Below are 26,466 nucleotides of genomic sequence, written 5' to 3' on the forward strand. Positions count from 1 at the left end.
CACTAACACTACACCACCATTACCCTCATCATCAAATTTTATTTTAATAATCACAGAGCTTAAAGGCTTGCAAAGAATTTTACAATGGTATCTCATTTGATCCTCTTGATAGCCCTATCGGGTGTGTACTATTATCAGATGTATTTTTACAGAAAAGGAAACTGAGACACAGAGAGAGTGAGTAGCCTGTTCCTGATCATCCAGATAGCAAATGTCAGAGATAATATTCAAATCTAATTCTCTCCAGCCTACAAATACTGTGTTTCCCCTATGCCACATTGTCTCTTATAACAATCCTTCAGATGCTGGAAGGCATCCCCCTATTGTCATATCTTTTTCTTTTTCCAGATTAAATATATATTTAATTAACCTTGTATTGAGAAAGAGATATGTGATACATATGTATATACATAAATGCCTTCATACATAAATCTAAATACAAAAATGTGCTTACAAACATGCCCATATAAATTTTCCAAAAATGAGTTAGCTAGTGCTTTTTACTAGGTTCCCATAGCCTAATCAACTCTCTTTACCTTCCAGGGTTAATTTGTTCTTTGTTTCAGAGGGGTCTTCCTTAGTTCACTTGACCTCTTCATTTATCATAATCAACATCAATAATTAGTTATTATACACCTCCTATATTTAGGGCACATGCTGGGAGCATTCAATAGAAAGCTTGAATCCTGTCATTGAAAGTTTTATAACTTAATTAAGGAGACAGGGCATTTGCATTGAAATATAAATAATACTCATAGATGTTTGCTGTGCAAAAGAGCCCTGAATTCAAAGACAGAAGAACTAGATTTTCATCCTGGCTTTACAATTGAGTTATGTCATATTTCTGAGCCTTGGTTTCTATATTGTGAAATGCGGTGGTTGAACGAGATGGCCTTAAAGGTCCTTCCCAGTTCTAACATTTATACTTCCAAAGTACCTCTCAAGTTTGATGCTGTGATTCCCAAGTTTCTCAGGGATATCATGTTCTAGCTTCTAGAGTTCCTTCCATTTCTGATCATCTGTATCCCAAGGTGAATGAAAGCTATATTTTATGGTTCTTCTCAGCTCTAACATTCAATTATTATAAATTTATATTTACCCCACTCATATGCTTGATGATTTTGTGACCTTAGGTCTTTCATAGCCTTTGTTTTTACATAGGGAATAGAAACCTATTCTATTTAGACTCTCTACTAATAAAACCCATGTACTTCTTCTTATTGCATTCATTACTCTCTCCTGGAGCTCTTTCAGTCCTTAAGTGTCATTGTGACATTGTGATGAAATTAGATGGTCATTCCTCCCAGGCTGACCCAGTATTCAATCATGCTCCAGTGATAGCTGTGAGGTCTTCTTTGTTTTAGTCTAAGAATATCGGCTGGAAGATGGAAGCTTATATAGATATTCAATTTTGTTGACACCCAGGAATTCCATTCAAATTCATTTAAATTCAGATATTAACATTGATTGTCTCTTTCATTCATGCTGATGTCGATAATGGGTTTTTTTCCCCCTCGCTGTTCGTTCTATCACAGCTATGGTTAGAACATTAAATTTGGAACTAGAGGATATGAGTTTGAATCTTGCTTTTATTATTTACTGTATGACCTTAGATAAGCCACTTCCACTCTCAGAATTTCAATTTCCTGATTTTCAAAATAAAGGATCTACTATAGATAGCCCCTAAGGTTCCTTCCAGGTTTAGAATCCTAAGTCTGATGACCAAACCTTAGAAAACAAGTATATCTTTTGAAATGAAAGGTTAAATGAAATAACTAACATTAACAAAATCAGAGGACAGGTGAGATATGAATGTGGATGGTTACGTGCAGCCACGTCCGATTCCGTTTAACCTAAGATTATTAATGAGCCTATGACGGCCACATGGGAAGATAGAAGTTGTATACATATATTGTTACTAGTGATGAAATGGCTTAAAAAAACCTTAAAAGTCATGGATAACCAGCAAAGTAAGGGCACTGGTTGCAGAATAAGAATTAGAGACAAAATAAATAAAATAAAGAGCCAGGATGGTACATCTTCATGCTTGCTAAACTAAGAGAAGGCAAATTGATCTAGTCATAGAAGTCAAGTTTGAATCTAATTTCTGATACTTGTTAGATGCTCAATCTCACCAGCCTCAGTTTCCTTATCTGTAAAATGAAGGAATTGGACAAGATGACTTACTTTCCAGCTTCAAAGTTATGCTATTATAAACTCTTGTTTTTCAATTGTTTTTCAGCTGTCTGAGTTTTCATTCCAGAATTTTTTTGGTAAAGACACTAGAGTGGCTTACCATTTCTTTTTCCAGCTCAGTGTACAGATGAGTAAACTGAGGCAAAAAGGGAAAAATAATTTGCCTAGGGTCACACAACTAGGAACTGTCTGAGGTCAGATTTGAACTCACAAAGCTGAGTCTTCTTGACTCCAGGCCTAGCACTCTATCCACTGCAGTGCCATCTAGCTGCTAAGTAGTATAAGCTGCATTCCCTTCAGTCTAACACTGTACAAAACAAACAGGAAAAAACAATGGAGCTGGAAGTGACTTTGGAAACCACTGAATCCAATCACCTCCTTTTATACTGGAAACAGGTGCTGAGAAGTTTGGGAATTTAATTAAAGTCCTCCAAAGGAGAAGTATCAGGGCTGAATCTGAACCTTGGTTTTCCGACTTTAAATCCAGAAATTTCCTGAACCTGGCCATCCATTTCTTAGCTGCCTATAATGGATTCAGAGAAGCATCACGGGCAAAATTAAACTTAACTTTGGCACAAATTATAGATTAAGCCAAAAGCGAGAGGTTAAAAGAGGTCCCATTTTACAGTTTGAAGCACAAAGCAAGGTTGAAACCTTATTTCAGGCATACCAATTACTCCCAACCATACTTTTAAAATATACTAATTACTAAGGACTTGGGAGAGTTATTTTTATGTACAATACATTCACCCATTCACTCATCCATTCATTCAGCACATATTTATTATGTGTCAGGCTCTGTACTTTGTGCCAGGTATATAAAAATAAAAACAAAATAGCCCCTGCTGTCCAATTCTAATCTGGAGGAGGATAGTATATACATAGATAAGTAAGGATAAAGGTATATGAGAAGCATAGAATATCAATGTTGAAAGGAATCTTAGAGTATAGAATTTAAGGAAATGGAATATATTTGGGACTGACAAAAGTGGAGGGGAGAAAAATCAAGAAAGAGCTCCTAAAGGAGGTGGTAAAATCTTGGCACGTGTCCTTAGCAATTTTATTCTAGTTAAATGCTGAGTCTGAATCTGATAGTATGACATTATTACTTGTATATAGGTTCAAGACAACCTTCTAGGTTTGGATATATTTAGACACATAGGTAGAGATCCTTGAATATGAAGTGCCTCCTGACTTTTAGACATTTGGCATCAGGAAGAGAAGTGGTCGATAGCTCTCATGAAAAATATCTAAATCTATGGAGAAACCGGAAACCATAGAAATGCACCAGATTTGGAATCAGCATTTCTATTCTAATACCTTAGCTTTGTTACCTTCTATTGATATGACCTTGGATAAGTCACTTGATTCTACTGGGTCTCATTTTTTCATCTATAAAAAGAATGTGAGGGTGTGTGTGGGGGTTGAATTAAATGACTTTTAAGGTCCCCTCCAACTGTAAATTCTATGATCCATTCAAAAAACTTTTAAACACTTGGCACAGAAAACATTTTTGAAGAAACAATTTCTGAAAAAAAAATAATTCTCTGTATCAGCTTTCAGTTCTATTTGCAGTTTTATTTGATCAATCATCTTTAAATATTCTGAATGTAATAAGCGTCATATTTCTTACATTCTCAATAGGTAGGGAAGGGGCTAGAGGGAGGGAGAAATTTTAGAATTGAAAATTTAAAAAAATAAAAATAGGTTTAAAAAATTCTTACTGTGAACAATTAAGCCCTAAGTTTTGACAAATGAAGAAAAAAGCCTTATTACAGGCTCTATTTATCATAGGTAAATTGCTGTACTAATTGTTGAAAGCTGGCGGACAAAAGAATCATAGGATGTTATAGCTTAGAAAGTAGAATGTTATAATGCGGGATATTAGGAATTGAAGGAACCTTGGGCCAGAAAATTTCAGAGCTGGGAAGAATATAAGAGCAGTCATACTGAGAAAGTTTTTAGAGGTCACTGGATATTATTTCTCTCTATGTGTGTGTGTCTGTGTCTCTCTCTGTCTCTGTCTCCTGTCTCTCTGTCTCTGTCTCTGTCTCCTGTCTCTCTGTCTCTCTCTCTCTCTCATCAGATTAGGAACCTATGATCTAGAGAGGGAAAATTATTTTTCTAGAATCACATTTATGGTAAATGTCAAAATCAACTTAAACCCATGTCTTTTGGTACTGGGGTGCTCGAGGGGCCCTCATTAGCCTTAAGGCCCAGAAAAGCAGCATGATATGATGGAAAGAGAGCCATGTTTAGAGTTCAGAATACCCAAAAAGTATGGTAGACAAGGATCCATTGAAGCAATGGGAAACTTTAGCCTCAGAATGAGAATTGGGCAGCATGTCATAGTGGCTTCTTTCATTTAGATGAATGAATGCTATCTGAGATAAGAGGGTAGCATCATGGGTAGAAATGTGAGTGATGGATAGATCTGGCAGAGAGGAATATTGGGATTTCAAAAGCCATCTAGACATATCAAGCATGCCTAAAAGAGGATCCTACAGCTAGAAGGAATTGAGAGATAGATCATCTCCCTCATTTTACAGATGAGGAAACTGAGGCCCAGAAAAGTGAAGTGGCTTGTTCAAGCTCACAGAGCTGCAAAGTTTCTAAAATAAGACTCAAACCCACATTTTCCTGCCCCCAGGTTCAGTTCTCTATCCTTTGGATCACATTGCCTTTCAAGAATTGGCTGTCTTTTAGCTCTGTGAGTTTATTTTTGTTGGAATTATCCAAGAAGAAATTGGATAAGTATTTGTCATGAATATCATAGGGGCAAATCCTGGTCTGAGAAGAAATTAGATTATATAACATAACGAATATTGAACAAAGTATTATGTTTAGAGTCAGAGTGATGTGGATTTTATAACCAGCTTATCCCCTTCCTTTATCAGGAAGGAGACCATCCAGCTATTATCAGCCGTAACCAAGTCCCAGACGATCCAGTCTGTATAGAGTGATGTAACTCTTTATCAGCTTCTATTTTCTGAGAATTTTTAAACAACTTTTAAGATCTTTATTAATAATCTTTAGGCAGATTTGGGACCTTGGCTCCTCCTTGATCCCTCTCTCTGAGAGACCAAATCCCTCCTTGTTTCCTTCCCTTAGTGCAGAGATCCTGCTTCCTCTCCCCTAAGACTTTAAAAGTTGTACACCCTGCAATACAAACCATTCTTTTATTTTTGACTGCATTGTAATGTTTGAGGCCATGAAGCTATTTTCACATAAATAAAATAGCTCCCTTTTGTAACCTGTGATAGATGCTTGATTTGATTTTGAAGCTTCAGGTTGACTTAACAGTAATCAAATCTTGTCTATGATATTTTTATATAATATTATTTTCCAATTTATGGCTCTCCCAAATCAATTTTTTATTTATTACTCCTGGTGCCTATTTTTACCTCATCAAGAGGACTTTCATTTGTGATGCTTACTACCTATGTGACCCTCGGCAAGTCATTTTACCTCATTTATTCTTCCTTATATGTGAAATAAAGGAGTTGGCCTAGATGACTTCCTGGATCTCTTTCAATTGTGCATTTATCCTTGGGATATTCAATTCCTAGATCCTATGATTTCAAGTTTGATGGATTTCATCAGACTACACTGTCTTTCCTTCCTATTTTAACTCAATAAAAAATATGAAAAATAAAGCTTTTGGTGGTAGGGAAGATATATATTAAATGCGTAATATATATATTTTTTTCATTCACTCATAATGAAATGGGAGCAATTGGCACGAAATAGTGAAATTGGTGTAAGCACACCAAATGATGCAGTTCGGCAGCAAGAACTCACAAGGGCTTTCTCCTTGCCAAAAACATAGGTTTATTTATGAGAAGAGGTTACAGACAAAATGAAGAGCTAATATAGGCACCGGGAGTGGTAAATATGAAAGAGATTTGGGAGAGTTAGCAAAGAAAGCGATTTTAATAATTAACAATGGAAAAGACAAGTTCCCTTGTAGAACTCACAATTAATCAGGAGAAAGGAATACACTATAAGTTGGGAGTACACCATTCACTGGCAGGCTGAATCCTAAAAGGGAATTAGCACTCTAAAACAGTTAGCTATAATAAGGTGAAAGGCACCATGAGGCATGGGGGAGGGGAAGAGGAGAAAGTCACCACAAGGCAGAATACTGTGGTGGTCTAACCAAAAAAGGGATTCAGCAAAGATGTTTTCAGCATGGACAGATTTATCGGAGAAATTGAACCTCAGGGCCTTGACATCTGATTGGATACTGTAAGGGGAAGTTACCCAAGACTTCCATACAGGGTGGGACTGTAAGCTGATCTAATCCTTCCCGGAGGGAATAATCTTTTTCTGTATTTCAGGCTTTCACTGCCAACCCCACCTAGAGATCTAGGACCACATCAATTCATATATTCATTCACTCATGTATGCATTCATTCATTTACACATTCATTCAATCATTCCACAGCTCCTACCCTAAAAAAGTTCCTAGTTCAGTAGTAAAGTGTATAGGCTTACAAGTTGTTTAGTCTCCAACTAACATCTACCAACAACATGAAGCACAAATGTTGCACTTTTCACCCAGTATTTATCCAGACTTGGAACTTGTGAATCTGTAAAAATCAATATATATTATTATTTTTAGAGAATTTAAAATGCAGGGTGTATGGAAATGAATGTTCTTGCCTACAAAATACTGTCGGTTTTAGATTCCCTGAATACATTTACACTCCAGATCAGTCTGACTGCTACAGTACACTGCTATTGTGAAATTGTCACTTTTGTAAGCCTTAGAAGAATAGAACAAAAATGGAGTATTATTGAGCAAGGAGACAATGACAGCCGGCATCTGTAAGCTTCAGACCCCGCTTCCCAATAATTTGGGAAGCTCAAACTCTTTTGGAACTTTCAAACACATTTAGATACAATAGCTAGAATTTCTATTGTACATAAAGGTTTGCAAATGACTTTTGCTGCTTTATCTCCTTTGGTTTTCTCATCAATCCTATGAGATAGGTGCTATTATTAGTCCCATTTTATAGAAGAGAAATGGAGACTGAGAAAAGGTACATTTTTCAAGGTTTTAGAGATCAAATTCAGCAGTCATTTTGCTGTGCTACCTAGATATTTGCAAACTTTTCCTTTCAAATTTTCCTTTTATCCTTTAAAGGATTGGGAGGGGACTGATGAGGGGTTTGGGATTTGGATCTAATACTGAGAATCAGGAAAAAAGCAACAACTTTGAGAGAAACTTATAAAGGTGACTGCAGCCCAAGTTTCTGGCACACAAGGTTTGAGGGTAGGGATCCTTTCTTGTGACAGGTGTAGTTTATCTCTGCCTATTTATAATTATTATAAATGGGTTAGGCTCATTATCTTGCCCCTTTCCATCTGTGCAGTGAGCAGTGAAAAACTGCATTTGAAAAAAAAAAAAGTTTTAGGGGGAGGGGAAAAAGACCCGATGAGTCCAAATTCCCAACAAGGAAACTGATCTCAGGTTCTCTCTCTGGGACAAAGGTAGTATATTAGCAGGATGAGCGCAATTGAAGATTTCAAATTCCTACTAAAATTAAGAAACTCTAGTTTTGGTCCTTCGAGGTTGACCTAACATTGTGCATTCACAAGAAACTGTCTCTAGGGTCTTCTCTTCTGGAGACAAGTGGGGTTCAAATATTGTTCCTGAAACTTACTATTTTTGTGATTTTAAGCCAGTTAAAATCTCTGGCTTCTTATTTGCTTAAATTTTTGATTAAGAGAGTTGGACTAGATAACCATTATAGTCCTCTATGATTTGCGAAGTTGGAGGGTTGAATTACAAAAACAGGGATGCAGATGTAATATAGGATTTTGCGAAAGCTTTTCAGAGGAAAATGGATAAATTCTTCTTAAGTATTCTTCAGAGGGGACTGTGGTTGGGGAGTGGGTGATTAAATGACCTCTAATTCCCATTCCAACTTAAATTGTGCAGTTTATATTTTTCTGTTTTCTTTTGTTTTTCTAAATACATGCAAAAATAGTTTACAATATTCACCTTTGCAAAACCTTGTGTTCTAAAATTTCCTTTTCCCCTCCCTTCCTCTTTCTCAAGAAGCAAGCAACGAAATATAAGTTCAATTATGTGGATGGCACTTTCCATTACAAATCTATTGGAATTGTCTTGGATCGCCTCACTTTTGAAAAGAGCCAAGTCTATCACAATTGATCATTTGTGTAGTTTATTGATAAAGAATTCATAGAGCCACTCTTGTGTTTAATATAATTTTTCTTTTTAATAACCCAGTTCTAAAGACTATAATGCTACTATTTGTACTTAAAAAAAAAAAAAAAAAAAAAACTTGTTTTGTGTTTTCTTTCTCATAGTTTTCCCTTTTTGTTCTGATTCTTCATTCACAACCTAATTAATATGGAAAAAATGTTTAACATGATTGTACATGTATAACCTATATGCTGTCTTGGGGATGGTGGAAGGAGAAAAATTGAAACTCAAAATCTTATAGAAATAAAAGTTGAAAACTATCTATGCATATAATTGAGGAAAAAATAAAATACTATTAAGTAAAAAAAAAGTATAATGCTGCAACTTTGGGAGTTAGAGGAGGAATAGTAGAGGGAAGAGAAAATAAAATTTCATGGGAAGATACTTTGAAAGAGTTTGGATGCTAAGTGATTTTATTTTAAGTCAGGGGAGTATAAATATATGAATATGTATGTATGTTTGTATATGTCTACATATATATACATCTATCTGTTTATACTGATAACTGCTTTTCAATATATATGGTCTTTTAAAAAATCCCTTATATTTTATTTTGTGCATTTAATAACATTACTTTGAGAAAGGGTTCATTGATTTTCACCAATTACCAAAGAGGTCTATGACACAGGAACTTTGAGAACTCCTGCTTTAAAGAAATTTAGATGAAAATCAAGTTAAAATGTCTAAGAACTGAATGTAGCATATTTGGAATTCTCTATAATAAAGAATAATAACACATATTTACATAGTATTAGAGTTTAATGGTGACTTTAATGATGACAAAGTGTTTCTCCAATAATAATCAGAAGAGTATGGACAATATAAACATTACCATCACTGGAGGGAACCCAGATGATTGGAGGACTTCAGATATACCAGTCAAGTATATAACTAACCTGGACTCATTATTTCAATAAAGCCTGCTTCTCAATGGGCAGACAAGAACAGGAATGGGATGTCTTCCATTATACAATGTATACTACTTTTTCCTTCCCCTCCCTCCTTTTATCTCATAATATTTAAAGACAGAAGGAACATTAAAGTGCATCTAGTTCAACTCTCATTTTCAGATGAGGGAACTAGGGCTTGGATCATTCAAGGGACTTGGCTAATGCTACACAGATGATAAGTAACAGAACAGAACTGACAGGGATTTAAGTGAAGCTACTTGATCCTTAAATCCAATGTTCTTTCATTATACTATGTTGGACCACAATGTCTAAAATCTATAATATGCTTTAAGATTCAATAAGAGACCCAGAAGCTTCTCTTTATGTGTAATCCAAATCCCTCATATCACTCCAGTACTTTTCCTTTTTTCTTTTTAGCTTATATTCTGCACATTCACAAGAACAATTCCCATATATCTACTTTCAGGTTTATGTGACAGGACCTTCTCCGTGTTTGGGATTCTTTGCTGATATCATAAAATCCCTTTTAGCTTTTCATTCCCCGAAGCCTCTTCTTCCTTCCCTGATTCAACTTTGAAAGCAGACAAACCCTCAAAAAATGTTTTAATGACAGTATATTCCCACCTTGAAGTTCATCGAAAGGATTTGTTTAGGGGACCGGGCAAGAGAAGGATCATAGGATCATCCTAGATCTAGAGTTTCAAGTCCATCTAGTTCAATGCCTTCACTTTACATATGGGGATAAGAAGACAAGGAGCTATGTAAGACTTCTCCCATCTCACAGAGGATAAGTGAAACATGATATTAACTGAGATTCTCTAAATTCAAATCCAATGTTCTGAGGATTGTATCATTCTCCTCTAAACTGAGTAATATAAACAGTAGATTACAGAATTTAAGAGAAAGAAGGGAATTCATATTTCACCACGAAATATGGTCCTACAAACACTGATGATAAACAATAAACTTCTAGTCATTTGAAAACCTCTGACAAATAGAAACTTAGCCCCTTCCAAGATAGCCAATCCTACTTTTGGACTGTTCTCATGATTAAGAATGATTTTCCTCAGACCCACCACCCCCAATCCCTTACATTTAATTTAAACTTGATTTTCTTCAAGTTCCATTCAATTGTTCCAAATTCTATTGTTGTTGTTGTCCAGTCATGTCTGAATCTTCTCAATTCCATTTGCAGTTTTCTCGATAGAGACTTGAGAAAACCAAGGCATATAGTGTTGAGTGATTTGCCCAAGTGTTTGAATTCAGATTGGAACTCACAAAGATGAGACTTCCTTATTCCAGAGCAGATACTCTGTGCAATATGGCATCACCTAATGGCCTCTTAATTCTGTAGTCATACAAAACACAATTTAACCTCTCTTTCACGTGATAGTCATTCAGACAGTTAATGATGACTTTCATGATCCTTGAATCTTTTCTCTAGGCTAAATGTTCACAATTCTCACAGTGCCATTTAAAATTATTTCTTTATGGTGACTTCCTGAAGATCTAACATGCTAAAGTTTATGAGTAATTTTATTTAATTCCAAAACCAAATATAGAGGGGGGGGGGAATTATCCACCTTCCTTCTATCTAATAGGGTGAATTTTGAGGGGCTTTCTGGGGTGATTCTAGTAGATGCATAAAAGAATGATAAGGATCACCACAGTGGGATCCAGCATTTGGATCCAGCATTCTTCTTCGGAGGAAAAAGGAAAGAGTAAAACTAACCATACTTGGCTACACATAAAAATGTGCATTCTTTGACAGGTCAGCTGTCAGAAAATTGATGTCACTTCGTTGCCCTCAATATGCTAGCACCATCTTGGTTGGGAATTTGAAGAACTGGTGGCAGAGTCCCACAGTCAATTGATCTAACCTTGGGGTTTATTGATTGTGGATAAACCATGGGTGGTATATACTCATAGACACAAAACAAGTGCCCATGGAAAGAGAGCTGTTTGTGATCTGCTTTGCTGCTGTTTAGGTCTCAGTGCTGGTTCTGGTTCTGAGAGATGGACTGGCATCTGTTCCACAGTCTGAAGAGGCTATGCTTGCCCAGAATCACAGGCTGATTTAGAGTGGCATAAGGGGATTGGGTGATTGCTAACCTTCCATTTGGCTTCAAGGATTTGTTTTGTTTTAACAATGTAGCAGGCACTCATGAACCACAAAACCTAATTTAAAACTGCTTTAATAATTGAACATTAAAAATACCCAATAGTAAAAAGGAAATAAAATACAGCTTCCTTTTTTAAGCCACAGGATTAGGAAAGCAAGAAAACTACCTTCAGATAAATGGAATTCAGTATAAAATGTCTGACAACATTCCTTTTCTCTAGATTAATTCTTTTCTAGTTGAAGCCACCAAGGATCTAAAGCCCTTAGTGGGGCTGAAATAAAGGAAAGGAAGAGGACTTTCCTAAATAAAAATGTCATGTCCTGAAAGGCCTGCCCTGTACTTATAGTACAAAAAGCCATTACTAAAAAATTATGTTTCTTGTTATATTAAATTCATTTCAAATATGTATCCCTCTTTTCTCCCCTTATGACCTAAGGAATCAATATCTTTATCAAAGATTTTTAAAAGTAAGAAAGAAAAAAACAGTAAGGGCATAAACCATATGTGACAAGACCACTTGTGATATGTAATACTCCTTACCCATAATTCCTCTTTTTAGAGTGAGAGATGCAATTGAGTCAATCAATCACCCTATCTTTGGTAAGACTGATACCTTTATAAGTTGAGAACACATATCAGCTGATTCAATCAACAAATCAGAGATATGGATTAGGTATGAACAAGACCTGGATTTCAATCAATCTGTCATAGATTCTAGATTACCCTAAATCCTTGAACTTTTAGATTCTTTGATACCCAGTAGATAAAAGTATGTCATAGAAGTGTGCTCATACTAATTGAGGAAATTAAAAAAGCATACTAGTTTGAAACAAAAATTTGAGCATCTAGTGTTACTGTGTATTGTTTGTTTTGGACTAATGACATCATGAGTGATATCTTGACTTATGGGTAAAGTGAATTTATGTGAGACAGAGGTGCACAAAGTTATCAACCTCATTTCTTTTTTTTTTTTTTAATAAAGCTTTTTATTTACAAAACATATGCATGGGTGATTTTTCAACATTGATCCTTGTAAAACTTTCTGTTCCAAATTTTCCCCTCCTTCCCCCTACTCCCTTTCCTAGATGGCAAGCAGTTAAATATGTTAAATCCAATATATGTATACATATTTATATAGTTATCCTGTTGCACAAGAAAAATTGGATCAAGAAGGAAAAAAAATAAGAAAACAAAATGCAAGCAATCAACAACAGAAAGAGTGAAAATGCTGTTTTGTGGTCCACACTCAGTTCCCACAGTCCTCTCTCTAGGTATAGATGGCTCTCTTCCTCACTGAATAATTGGTACTGGTTTGAATCATTTTAATGTTGAAGACAGCCATGTCCATCAGAACTGTTCATCATATAGTCTTATTGTTGCTGCCACAAACATTTTTGCACACGGGGGTCCCTTTCTCTCCTTTAAGATCTCTTTGGGATAAAAGCCCAGTAAGTAACACTGCTGGGTCAAAGGGGATGCACAATTTGATAACTTTTTGAGCATAGTTCTAAATTGCTCTTCAGACTGGTTGGATCCGTTCACAGTTCCACCAACAATGTATCGGTGTCCCAGTTTTCCCACATCCACTCTAACAGTCATCATTATCTTTTCCTGTCATCTTAGCCAATCAGACAGATGTGTAGTAATATCTCAGAATTGTCTTAATTTGCATTTCTCTGAACAATAGTTATTTGGAGCTCCTTTTCATATGATTAGAAATAGTTTCAATTTCTTCATCTGAAAATTGTCTGTTCATATCCTTTGACCATTTATCAATTGGAGAATGGCTTGAATTCTTATAAATTTGAGTTAATTCTCTATTTTTAAAATGAAGCCTTTATCAGAATCTTTGAATATAAAAATGTTTTCCCAGTTTATTGCTTCTCTTCTAATCTTGTCTGCATTAGTTTTGTTTGTACAAAAACTTTTAACTTCATATAATCAAAATTATCTACTTTATAATCAATAATGATCTCTAGTTCTTCTTTGGTCCTAAATCCCTTCCTTCTTCATGGATCGGAGAGGTAAATTATCCAATGTTCTTCTAATTTTCTTCATTTCTTTTCCAGTGTCATCAAAATCCAGAAATAGGGCAAAAATTAAGACAATTGAACCTGAGGGCAGTGAATGACCTTGTCCTCTTAGATGTCCACTATGCCTGCTTCAGCTACCCTCTTGGCCCTGGGAACAAATTGTTCTCATTTGCCCGTTCCACAAAAGGAAGTGTTTCCATGCTTGAATATCTGGTAGCTTAAGTAATAAGACTTCCAGTAAAGCCCCTGAGAAGAAATCTCTTGGTGAAGGAGGAAGAAAAAAGCCTAAACTAGATATTCATCTCTTCCTCTCTATTTTCTGGAAGAGCCTTGTGAACCTCAGAGGATCAGATAATTTGGATTTTGTGAATTGACTTCCTACAGTGTCCTCAGGACATCAATGTTTGGCACCAGCATTTACATCAGGAGCCAAGAAAAAAAAAGAATAATATGAAAAAAGATATTTTCAAAGCATTACAAGGAGTCAAATGATGGGGGAAGAGGTGGGGAACAATATCATACCCAAGGGCAACATTTTGAACACTAAAGCAAGAGAACTCTAGAAGCTCTCTTTTATGTGAGTTCTTTAAATTAACTTTCCCCTGGGCCCTGTACATACTTGTGGAATAATGTGTCATCGACTTTGGGGGATATTCTATATCAATTATGTTACTGTAGTAAATACTCATTTTTCAAAGGTTGACTGACTAATTGCTTTCAAGTGATAATTATAGGTAGAAGCACACTGGCAGGGCTCATGAAATACAGAATTAGAAAGACATCTTCTTCACCCCAATCATAAAGGGAGAAATAATAGCAGAGCTCTGGGGATACTGGGGCAAGTAGAGAATACAGTGTTAGACCTGGAGTTAGGAAGACTCATTTTCCTAAAATTAAATCTGACTTCAGATGTCTACTATGTGTAGGATCATGGGCAAGTTACTTAATTTTGATAACTGTTTGCCATAGTAAACACTTATTCTATAAAATAAGCTAGAGAAATAAATGGAAAACCAGTATAATATCTTTGCCAAGAAAACTCCAGATGGGATCATGAAGAGTCAAATGTGACAGCAACAGCAATCTGGGGATCTAGACTACTAGTAAGAGTGATTGTTTTTCTCAATTCTTTTGGAAGGCCAGGATTATGTCCTATACTTTTAGAGTTCATTTTATTGTTCTTTCCTTTTACATTATTGGAATCATCACACTTATTGTCTTCCTTGTTTCGTCTCTTGACCTTACAATTTATCAAAGTCTTGTCCAAGACCTTTGCAACATCTCTAAAATATACTCCTTTCTCTTCTTTGACATTGCTACAACTCTGGTGTAGGTCCCCATCATCTTCCATCTGGATTAGTGCAATATCCTTTTAAAGGTGGGGGGAGCGAGTCTGCTTCCTCAAATCTCTTCCCACTCCAATTTATCCTCCATTCAGCCACTATAATGATTTTCTTAAAACACAGGTCTGATCAAGTCCCTCTCTAACTCAACAAATACCAGCATCTTCCTATTGCCTCCAGGATCAAATACAACATGCTTTCTTTGGCATTCAAAGTTCTTCATTACCTAGTCTTTTACTTTTCTGATATTCTTATGCTTTACTCCCTAATGCATACTTTTTGATCCAAAAACACTGGCCTCCTGGCTATTAAAAAAACAAAATAATCTACCTCTCCTCTTGGGGCATTCTCTCTGGCTGTCCTCCATATCTAGAAAACTCTTCCTCCTCCACTCTGACTACTGACCACCTTGGAATCCTTCAAATACCTGTTAAAATTCACCTTCTGGAAAGCCTGTTAAGACTTACATGAACTGATGCTGAGTGAAGTGAGCAGAACCAAGAGAGCAATGTATACAGTAACAAAATTATGTGATAATCACCTGTGATAGACTTGGTTCTTTTCAATAATGAGGTGATTCAAGGCAATCTCAATAAATCTGGATTGAAAGTACCATCTAGAAAACACAGAGAGAACTATGGAGACTGAATGTGAATCAGAACATAGTATTTTCACTTCTTTATATGTGTGTGTAGTTGTTTACTTGTTTTTCTTTTCTTTCTCATATTTCTCCCCTTTGGATCTGACTTTTCTAGTGCAGCATGACAAGTGTAGAAATATGTTTAAAAGAATTGGATGTGTTATATTGGATTGCTTGCTATTTAGGGGAAGGGGGAGAAAAATTTGCAACAGAAGGTTTTGCAAGGATGAATGTTGAAAACTCTGTTATGTTTGGAAAAATAAAATGCTATTAAAAAGAAACTGTTCAAAATAAAATAAAATCCCACTTTTTCTAGAAAGCTTTTTCCAATCCCTCCTAATCCTGCATGATTCCTTTGTTATCATCAATTAATTAATTAATTAATTAATTAATTAATTAGTTTTTTGCTGAGACCATTGGGGCTAAGTGACTTGCCCAGGGTCACACAGCTAGGTGGTGGTAAGTGTCTGAGACCAGATTTGAAGTCAAGTCCTCCTGACTTTAGGTCTGGTGCACTATCCACTGTATCACCTACCTATCCCTCTTTGTTATTATTTTTTATTCATCCTATTACATAGCTTGTTTTGCATATATTTGTTTACATGTTGTCTCCATTAGATTATAAACTCCTTGAGGGCATGGAATATTCATATTTGGTCTCTTTTTGTTTTCCCAGCACTTAGCACTCTATGTGGCACATATGTGGCATATGAAGATTTCTTGAATGATTGTATCCTTCATATTCGTCATTACTTAGGAAGCAGTAATATTCAATACATTCACGGGCCACAATTTGTTCAGCTATTTCCCAATGGCTGGGTCTCTGCTTTTGCATCTAATTTAATTCTGCCATTAAAAAAAACAAAAAACAAAAAACAAAAAAACAAAAAAAAAACCCCAAAAACAAAAAACAACAAGCTAGCTTGATTTAATAAGTAAGTTGGAGGCTTTTTACAAATTGTCCATATAGGACAACAACCCCCAGTCATCTTTTAATACCTGTTGTGGGTAAAGAAGATAAAAATAACGGCAAGCATTGATGAAATTCCTTTGACATTCAGACAATACGTCTCGAAAATACTGAACAACATTTTTGGATTCTGCATTTCAGCTTTTTTATACTCTATGTCCCTTCTGAGGAATGGAGCCTGGTGCAGCAAGACTGAATCTGAGTTATTTTTCAAGGCTGATTATACAATATTTTTCCTATTCACTCTACATTCTCTTGGAATTGGACTACATGTTCTTCTTTAGAGATGAAATTTGTTTCCTTACTCCATGTCTATGGATAGGCTTCCCCAATTAATAAAAAAGCTCTTCACCTCTTGTAACCCTAAATTTATTTCAAAGGTCAGTCCAAGTGCCACTTTTTACATGATGTCTTTCTTGGTTCTCCAAGTTGACCAAGTTGTATACTCTCAAATTAGTTGCATGTTTTGCTCTTATTTACACTCATATCTTTTCTTCCTAATTTAATGTAAGCTCCTTAAACACAGAAACTATTTCATCCTAGCACAGCACCTGGCACACAGAAAGATGTTTAATGTTTGTTTATGTAAATCAATAAAATTTCCTCTTACACCAGTGTCAGACCACCCAACTCTCAACTTCTGATCTTGTGTCTTCTGCACCTGTTTTTCAATCTCACATTTCTTGGTTTGAGATTTATACATTACCTTCCACCTTTAGACTTTTCAACTCCATGACATGTTGCTTCATTATCTTACTTTGAATTTTCATTCCATATACTCTCACTTGGGCAAACATTTCTAGGCTACAGACACTCAAACTAATCTCTTGAATTGGGGAAAGGCCAATCACCATTACTGATTTTATTCACTCTGGATCTCTGAGGGTTCCAACTCTGTCTCCTCCCTTTGGACAGGGGGAACAATAATCATTCTTGTGTTTGAATGCTGTTAAAGGTCAGACTTCCTCTTAATTCTTTAATCTTTCATAATCAGTCCAGTTTTTCCAACAGTTTAATCCTCTTTCTTACTGCCCTCTCCAATTTCCCTACATTCCTCTCAACTCACAGAGCTTAGAATGAAACACAGAGCTCTAATAAATGACTGCCCAATGTTAAGGATAAAGACAGGATTATCTCACAATAATTGCATATGTCTCCCATTGAAACCCCTCAGCATCAGTCTTCCCTGTAACAGCTACATTAATTTTGTTAAGATACTAAAAAGAGGACGTCGGTTTCCTTGACAAAACGTACAATATAAACAAAATGGATTATTAGAATGAACTATGTATCAGGTAGAAATAAAACATATGTTAATAAGGAGTTGGGGCGGTTTCATTTGTTGCATAAAAAAGATGGAAGTAGGGTAAATTTGTACCAACAAACACTCTCTGAGTCCCAGAATTGTATAGGGGGAAGAGCTGGACAACTGGGTTTGAATCATAACTACTACATTGACTAGTTCCATGCCCATAGATAAGTCAGGTTGCCTTTCTTAGCCTTGATAAGATGGAGATTGTTATTCCTGCACTATTCAGACCATGGAGTTATAAGGAAAGTATTTTGGAAACTGCATGGTGCAGAGGGGCCAGAGCACTGATTTTAAAATTGAGAAGACTTATGTTAGTATTCTGCCATTGGTCAAGCTTGGTGATGATGAATGAATCACTTAGGTGTGGAAAGTCTCATTGCTGAGAATGTTCAGACTAAGGTGGCTTTAAGAGGTACTTGAAGGCAGTGATCTCAAAAATTTGCTTCACATTAGTGCTTTTTACTATGTCCACTTTAATGCTTGTTAGATTCTTGGTCTTTGATGGTAGGGATTGTTTTATTTTTGCCAGAATCTGGCCCATTTGAGGCCCTAATTAAAAGTTTGTTGAATTTAATTCCCTCATCTTTCAATGGGACATGAGTCAACAGGATACCTGTCAAATTAAGGAATGAGTTCGAAACAGTTGTGATATAACATTGATATGGAGGAAGTTTTATGAAATTTAAGTCATCTGCATTCTATATCCAGGAGTACCCTGGCAAGGTGTCTACTTGATACTTCTTCAGAACTGAGGAGAAACTTTTCTTAAACCTCCTTATATATGTGAAGTGCTTTGCTAGATGCTGGGGGGGGGGGTGAAGATGGCTATGATGCTAATTCTACTCTTGAGGAACTTATCCACAGCCCATTTCCAAGTTTAATCCCATTAGTAAAGGAGGCAAGGTGAGGCAAACTATATTGTCTTCTTATCTATTAGAGATTCTTCAAGATCCCACTGAAGTACTAATTTTAAGAAAAGTTTTTCATGATCCATTTCCTTCTCCCCAAGTTAGTGCTTTATACCTCTTCAACGAGGAAGGGAGGGAGGAAGGAAATGAGGAAAGAAGGGAAGAAGAGAGGGAGAGAGATACATTGTGGAGCCATAATCAGGATAACACAAAAATCTAACAGCTTCCATATTACAGGAGAAAAGAGCTTGGAATATGATATTCCAGGAGGCAAAGGAGTCAGGATTATAATCAAGTAAAATCTATCCAGCAAAACTGAGTATAACCCTTCCTGGGGGCAAATGGATATTTAATGAAATAGAGAACGTTCAAGCATTCCTGACAAAAAATATCAGCACTGAATAGAAAATTTGATATTCATACACAAGACTGAAGAGAAGCCTAAAAAGACAAACATTAAAGTATAATCATAAGAGACTAAATAAATTTAAGATATTTACATTCTTTTGAAAAGATGATACATGTAAGTCCTAAGGAATCCTAAGATGATACCTGTAACTCCTGAAAACCTTAAAGCAGTGGGAAGCAGTCCACATAGACAGAGAACACAGATATGAATCAATTATTTTGGGATGGTCCCCACCAAAATTAAAGGGATGAGAAAGAGGAGACATACTTGAAAAGGGAGGAGGGAGAGGGAAAGGGGGGAAAATTTTCTCACCTAAAAGAGGTGCAAGGAAGAGCTTTTATATTGTATGGGGAAATGGAACAGTGGCAATCAACACTTAAACCTCACTCTCATTACTATTGACTGGAAGAAAGACCATATAGCCAAACTCAGTTGAATATAGAAATCTATCTTGTGCAGTAGGGAAATAGGAGGAGGAAAGGATGAGAGATATGGAAGAGAGGTAACAAAAGGGAGAGTGGATTAAGGGAGGCAGTGGTTATTGAAGCAAAACAGGTTTTTGAGGAGGGATAGATAAAAAGATATAAAAGAATAAATTGAAGAAAAGAGAGGAAAATGCATAGTAATATTAACTGTAAATGTAAATGGGATGAGCTCACCCATAAAATAGAAGCAGATAGCAGAATGAATTAGAAACCAGAATCCAACAATTTATTGTTTACAAGAGACACATTTAAAATAGAGACATAAAGAGAGTTAAAATAAAGGGCTGGAACAAAATCTGTATCAGGAAGGAGTAGCAATCACAATCTCAGATAAAGCTAAAAGAGATAATCAGGGAAACTACATTAAAAAAAAAAAAGATACCAGAGACAATGAAGTAATATGAACAAAAAAATTACATGAAGTTTCTTTGATACTTCTGAAATATATGGGGAACTAAGTCACATTTATAAAAATAAGAGACATTTCCCAGTTGATAGTCAAATAATAAGAATAGAGTTTTCAGAAGAAGAAATCAAAGCTATTTAAAGTCATATTAAAAATGTTCAAAATCAGTCTTCATTTGTAAAATGTAATTGAAATCAATTCTGAAGTATCACCTGTTATCTATCAGAAATGACAAACACTGAGGGGGATGAGGGAAAATAGGTACACACATAAACTCTTGGTAGAGTTGTGAACTGTTCCAACCATTCTGGTTAGCAACTTGGAAATATACTCAAATGGTTATAATGTGTATACCTTTTGATCCAGAAATATCAGAGATAAAAGGAAAAGAATAAGGACCTTTATGTAAAGATATTTGTAACAGCTCTTCTTGTGCTATCAAAGAATTGCACATGGTGGGGAGGGGGGTTATCCATCAATTGGGGAATGGCTGAGCAAGTTGTGGCATATGATTGCGATCTATTACTATTGTACTACAAGAAATAACAAAGGGGGTAATGCTTTTGAGGGGGGATGGCAACAATTATATGAACTGATGCAAAATAAAGTGAGAAGAACTGGCAGATCACTGTGCACAATAATAGCAACCTTGTAATGATGATCAACTGTGAAAGACTTGATTACTCTGATTAATACAATATTCTAAGACAATTCCATAGAATTCATGGTGGAAAAAAATGCTCCCCATTTCCAGAGAGACAATTGATGAGCTCTAAGTACAAATTAAAGTATAATTTTCCCACTTTCTTTATTTTTCTGTGATGTCTGTTAAGGAAATATGTTTTGCATAATTTTGCTTGGATAATTGATATCATTTTGCTAGCTTTCTTAGTGGGTAGGAAAAGGCTGAGAGAGAAGAAGAGAATTTAAAACTCAATTAAAAAAAAAAGAATGTTAAACTAAATAATATATTTTTTGAATGTTAAAGCTTATATAAAACATGGCAGAGCTCAAAAGGGCAGGGTAGGGATAATTCACTGGCTAAAGAATAGTAGTCAGGATCAGGAGCTTTTGACCACTGGAGCAGAATTTTTTTCTATGCATAGATACTTTCTCCTCCCTTGTGGAAAGAAGAAAAAGACCTCAGAGGAAATGCTTAATTAGAGGGACAAAATCTTTCCTTAACTCAGAGATAATGAAAAAGGAGAATGTCTCTGAGGCCATTTGGGTTACTTATCCTCATCAGAGTGGTAAAACACCTTAATCAGCATCAGATACTGCAAATGCGCTGGATTTTCACATCATCTCCAAAGGGAAAAGTTTGTACAAGGAGCAGGACATGTTTGCATCTTTCCATGTAGTGCCAAAATGGAGGGTGTCATTCAAATTCCAACTTCTTCACTCCAGCATATTTTTCCTGAATTTTCCACGGAACTCCTCCCAGCAATTCCATTTCTAAAACATCACAAGCTGATGGACATTGGGTGACATCTCCATGGTAATACTGGGCTACATATTTCCCCTAAGTCTTCAAACATTACTACTTGCTTCAAGTAATCCTCACATGAAATCATCCTGAAACCCCTTGCCATCTTAATTATTCTCCTCAAAATTATTTCTAGCATTTCAATGTGCTTCTTAAAATTCAACACTCAGAAATGAACACCACACCCCAGATGTTGTATGACCAGAGGAAAGCAAAATTATTAGTTATATAGTCTTGCATAAAGACATTCCAGAGAGATTTTCAGGCATATTCAATCTCTTACTAGAATTGACCTTCCTAAGATTTATTGCCCTTCCCCCTTTCTTGGGAGGGTGAAAATACAACTGACCATTTCCCCTTTTTTGTATATATTTCATGCCATATATATTTAAATATAAAATATTTATATATTTACAATTCCATATAGTCTGAGCTTTCTTTATGGGGGTTCATTTATATATTTTTCTGCAGGACTAGAGAAGAAAGAAACTCTGAAAATTATAAATTTCTTAAGTACAGGGTGATGTTTATCTACCTTTTGCATTTCTCCCATATTCATAGTGCTCTGCACACAGGAGATGCTTAATAAATAGTTTTTTATAGAATTAAAATGAAGATGCCTCAGGCACTAACAATGGTGAGGACTCAGAAGCATACAGATGGTATTTTCTTCTAGCAATAAACTCAAGCACCCCTATTATTCATACCTGGGTTAGAGAGGAGTGTATTAGGTTGGGGCTAATACTTTAAACAATACAGCTGTATCTTTTTTTAATCAGTCACTTTTTGTAATGATCATATTCCAGTGTGTACCATGATGGCCATCCTATAGAGCATACTCAGGATTGTCTTTCCTGAAGTGCACCGATCACATGCACTTGGTCAGTATTTGGGACTTTGGGAAATGATAAACTTCTTGACTCCTTCCAGCTATGTGGTCTCTCATCATCAAAAAGACTTGTTGCTTTGTAGGAAACAGAAACCCCATAAGGTCTCTTAGCCCCTCATCCAGCCTTTAACATGGGGTAAAAGACGCTTCATCAGTTAACAAGGAGAGAAATCTTCCAATTTGATGCCTTTCTTCAGCTTTCCTACTGACATTATGTGACTCTGGGACTTCCCATGAAGGAGGAGGTAATAAAAGCTCTCTTTTTTTCTCCATTCTAAGCACTGTACAGCTAGGAATTTGGAGCAGCTAAGGCTTATGTTTTACTAGGCAAGTCTTACTTTAGTTTAGAGATGCATCTTTTGTGTTTCTTCTTTCCCAAAGTTAGGTTAATGAATAATTATCCTGAAAATGTTATACCCAGCCTTAAAAGTGACTTTGTGGTTGTCCTGGTTGACTATTGTGATCAAAACTGGTTGCTGGCCTGGGGAAGAATTCCTGACAAATTCTCAGATTCTTTTCTAGAAGACGATCACCATCAAGAGGATGGACCCATATGTAACTGAAGGCATGGATTTGGAACTTTTGGAATAGTTGAGTGATGACAGGAAATGTAAAGTACCTGAGTAGTTATCTTGAAAACTATTTTACCATTCAAAATAACGGTCGATAGTATAAAATATTTGGGAATATATCTACCAAAGGAGAGTCAGGAATTATATGAGCAAAATTACAAAACACTTGCCACAAAAATAAAGTCAGATTTAAATAATTGGAAAGACATGCAGTGCTCTTGGATAGGCCGAGCGAATATAATTAAGATGACAATACTCCCTAAACTAATCTATCTATTTAGTGCTATACCAATCAGACTTCCAAGAAACTATTTTAATAACCTAGAAAAAATAACAACAGAATTCATATGGAACAACAAAAGGTCGAGAATTTCAAGGGAAGTAATGAAAAAAAAATTAAGTGAAGGTGGTCTAGCTGTACCTGATCTAGAACTGTATTATAAAGCAACAGTCACCAAAACCATTTGGTATTGGCTAAGAAATAGACTAGTTGATCAGTGGCATAGGTTAGGTTCACAGGGCAAGATAGTGAATAAAAATAGCAATCTAGTGTTTGACAAACCCAAAGATCCCAAATTTTGGGATAAGAATTCATTATTTGACAAAAACTGCTGGGAAAACTGGAAATTAGTATGGCAGAAACTAGGCATGGACCCACATTTAACACCACATACTAAGATTAGATCAAAATGGGTCCAAGATTTAGGCATAAAGAACGAAATCATCAATAAATTGAAGGAACAGGGGATGGTTTACCTCTCAGACTTGTGGAGGAGGAAGGAGTTTGTGTCCAAGGGAGAGCTAGAGACCATTATTGATCACAAAATAGAAAATTTTGATTACACCAAATTAAAAAGTTTCTGCACAAACAAAACTAATGCAAACAAGATTAGAAGGGAAGTAACAAATTGGGAAAACATTTTTACAGTTAAAGGTTCTGATAAAGGCCTCATCTCCAAAATATACAGAGAATTGACTTTAATTTATAAGAAATCAAGCCATTCTCCAATTGATAAATGGTCAAAGGATATGAACAGACAATTTTCAGATGATGAAATTAAAACTATTTCCACTCATATGAAAGAGTGTTCCAAATCACTATTGATCAGAGAAATGCAAATTAAGACAACTCTGAGATACCACTACACACCTGTCAGATTGGCTAAGATGACAGGAACAAATAACTATGAATGTTGGAGGGGCTGTGGGAAAACTGGGACACTGATGCATTGTTGGTGGAGTTGTGAAAGAATCCAACCATTCTGGAGAGCAATCTGGAATTATGCCCAAAAAGTTATCAAAATGTGCATACTCTTTGACCCAGCCATACTACTCCTGGGCTTATATCCCAAGGTGCCAAAATGTTTGTGGCAGCCCTTTTCATAGTGGCTAGAAGCTGGAAGATGAATGGATGTCCATCAATTGGAGAATGGTTGGGTAAATTATGGTATATGAATGTTATGGACTATTATTGTTCTGTAAGAAATGGCCAATAGGAGGAATACAGAGAGGCTTGGAGAAACTTACATCAACTGATGCTAAGTGAAACGAGCAGAACCAGAAGATCATTATACACTTCAACAATGATACTGTACGAGGATGTATGCTGATGGAAGTGGGTATCTTCAACATAGAGAAGAGCTAATCCAATTCCAATTGATCAATAATGGACAGAATCAGCTACATCCAGAAAAGGAACACTGGGAAATGAGTGTAAACTGTTATTTCTACCTTCTGAATCCAATTCTTCCTGTGCAACAAGAAATTCGGTTCTACACACATATATTGTATCTAGAATATATTGTAATATATTTAACATGTATAAGACTGCCTGCCATCTGGGGGAGGGGGTTGGGGGAGGAAGGGAAAAAATCTGAACAGAAGTAAGTGCAAGGGATAATGTTGTAAAAAATTACCCATGCATATGTACTGTCAAAAAAAAAAAGTTATAATTATAAAATAAAATAAAAATTAAATTTAAAAAAAAAAAGAAAACTATTTTACACTATGATGAATTTGGTATTAGCCTTCTGTGCATATAATGATAGTTATATATTAATGCCAGCAATTGGTGTGAGTGCTGGATGAAGCAGTGAATGAAATAAATATGAATGGGTCCAGGCACATTCAAGCCTACATCTTGGAACTGACTTTATTTCTTACAGCTTTCCATTTATATCCCACTATAAGCATATTTTATACATGACAATGCCAGAAAACCACAGAAAGTATAACCAAGTTTGTGTCATTTCCTTCTTCTATTAGTCAAGGCTTATCCTCTTATTTTTTTCATTTTTGAAAGTATCCTGTCTCAAAATAAAATATATTCAATCATTTCACCTTTTTATATCCAGTAAATAATCCGAGGGGGTTCGGATATGTGTTATCAGCTGTGGAACTGGCCTTGTCAAGTCCCCTAAAGTCCTCCAAGTCACCTTGCCTTGATTGGGTCTTCCAAAGGACTTACAGCTGGCTCCCTACACATTAAGTTATAAAATCCTCTTTTAAGTTGTTCTGTCAGTGGATACTATGATTCTTTTGTGTAAAAGAAATAAATATATATCCTATATTTGATTCATATTGTAGTTCAAATGGCAGTTACAATTACTAGTTTGCCCTCGGCCCAACAGAGTACCTTTGATCACTGTGCTTAGCAGTGTCAACTCTACCTGGCTCGCCTCTTCTGAGGCCTTCAAAGGTCTCTGGCCATGATCTCTTGAATCTATAGTTTAATAACCAGTAGCATGCTCTAGAACAGCCATGTGTAATCTTAAAAGCCTTTATTATAACTACTCACATAATGCCCTGACTTGTCAGCTCCCTAGTGAATACCTGGTCTGAAGACCCACGTGTTCACTACCAAACTCCTTACCTCTCGGCTATCCATCAGCTTGGCTTGGCTTGACTACCCCAGACTAGGGAGCCAGGTTAAAGAGAATAAAAAGTAGGAGATATAATAAAGAAACTCTCCCACCCCACTTTTCATTACTGACTAAAGTCCCCAAGATTAGATCTAATCCAATAATATGAGAGGGTACAGATCCCTAGGTCCTTGGGCCTAGCAGAACTTTTTTTTTAAAATTGTTTGAAATCTTATACATAGTTGGAGAGTAAACGGTCCAGGAGGACTTCAAACATTTGCAGTCTCTCAGATACTATGATATGGTGCAACTTCTTTCAATTTGTGTTCAACCCTGACTGCCAACCCTCTGGGACAGCTAGTCAGGAATAAACCTCTTAGGTCAATGATGGAGCCCATGAAGAAATTTAGTACTGTTATAGAGACTGGTCACAAAATAAACCAGAGGGGAAATGAAGTGAGCCACACATTTAAAACAAAACTGAGCCTCAGTTACTGAGTTCACTCTCCTATCCCTGGAAATTGGAGAACCCTGGGAGAAGATATATTGCATGATATCGAAGCCAGTCAAAATCCAAAAGAATGGGCCTGATGATTGTCAACTATGGATTATCCACATTTATTTTTGCAACTGGTTCATTTAGTTTCCTTTGCCTCTTGTACTTTGCATACGATCTCTCTTTGTGGA

This window comes from Sminthopsis crassicaudata, chromosome 5, assembly GCF_048593235.1.
Source record: "Sminthopsis crassicaudata isolate SCR6 chromosome 5, ASM4859323v1, whole genome shotgun sequence".
NCBI lineage: Eukaryota > Metazoa > Chordata > Mammalia > Dasyuromorphia > Dasyuridae > Sminthopsis > Sminthopsis crassicaudata.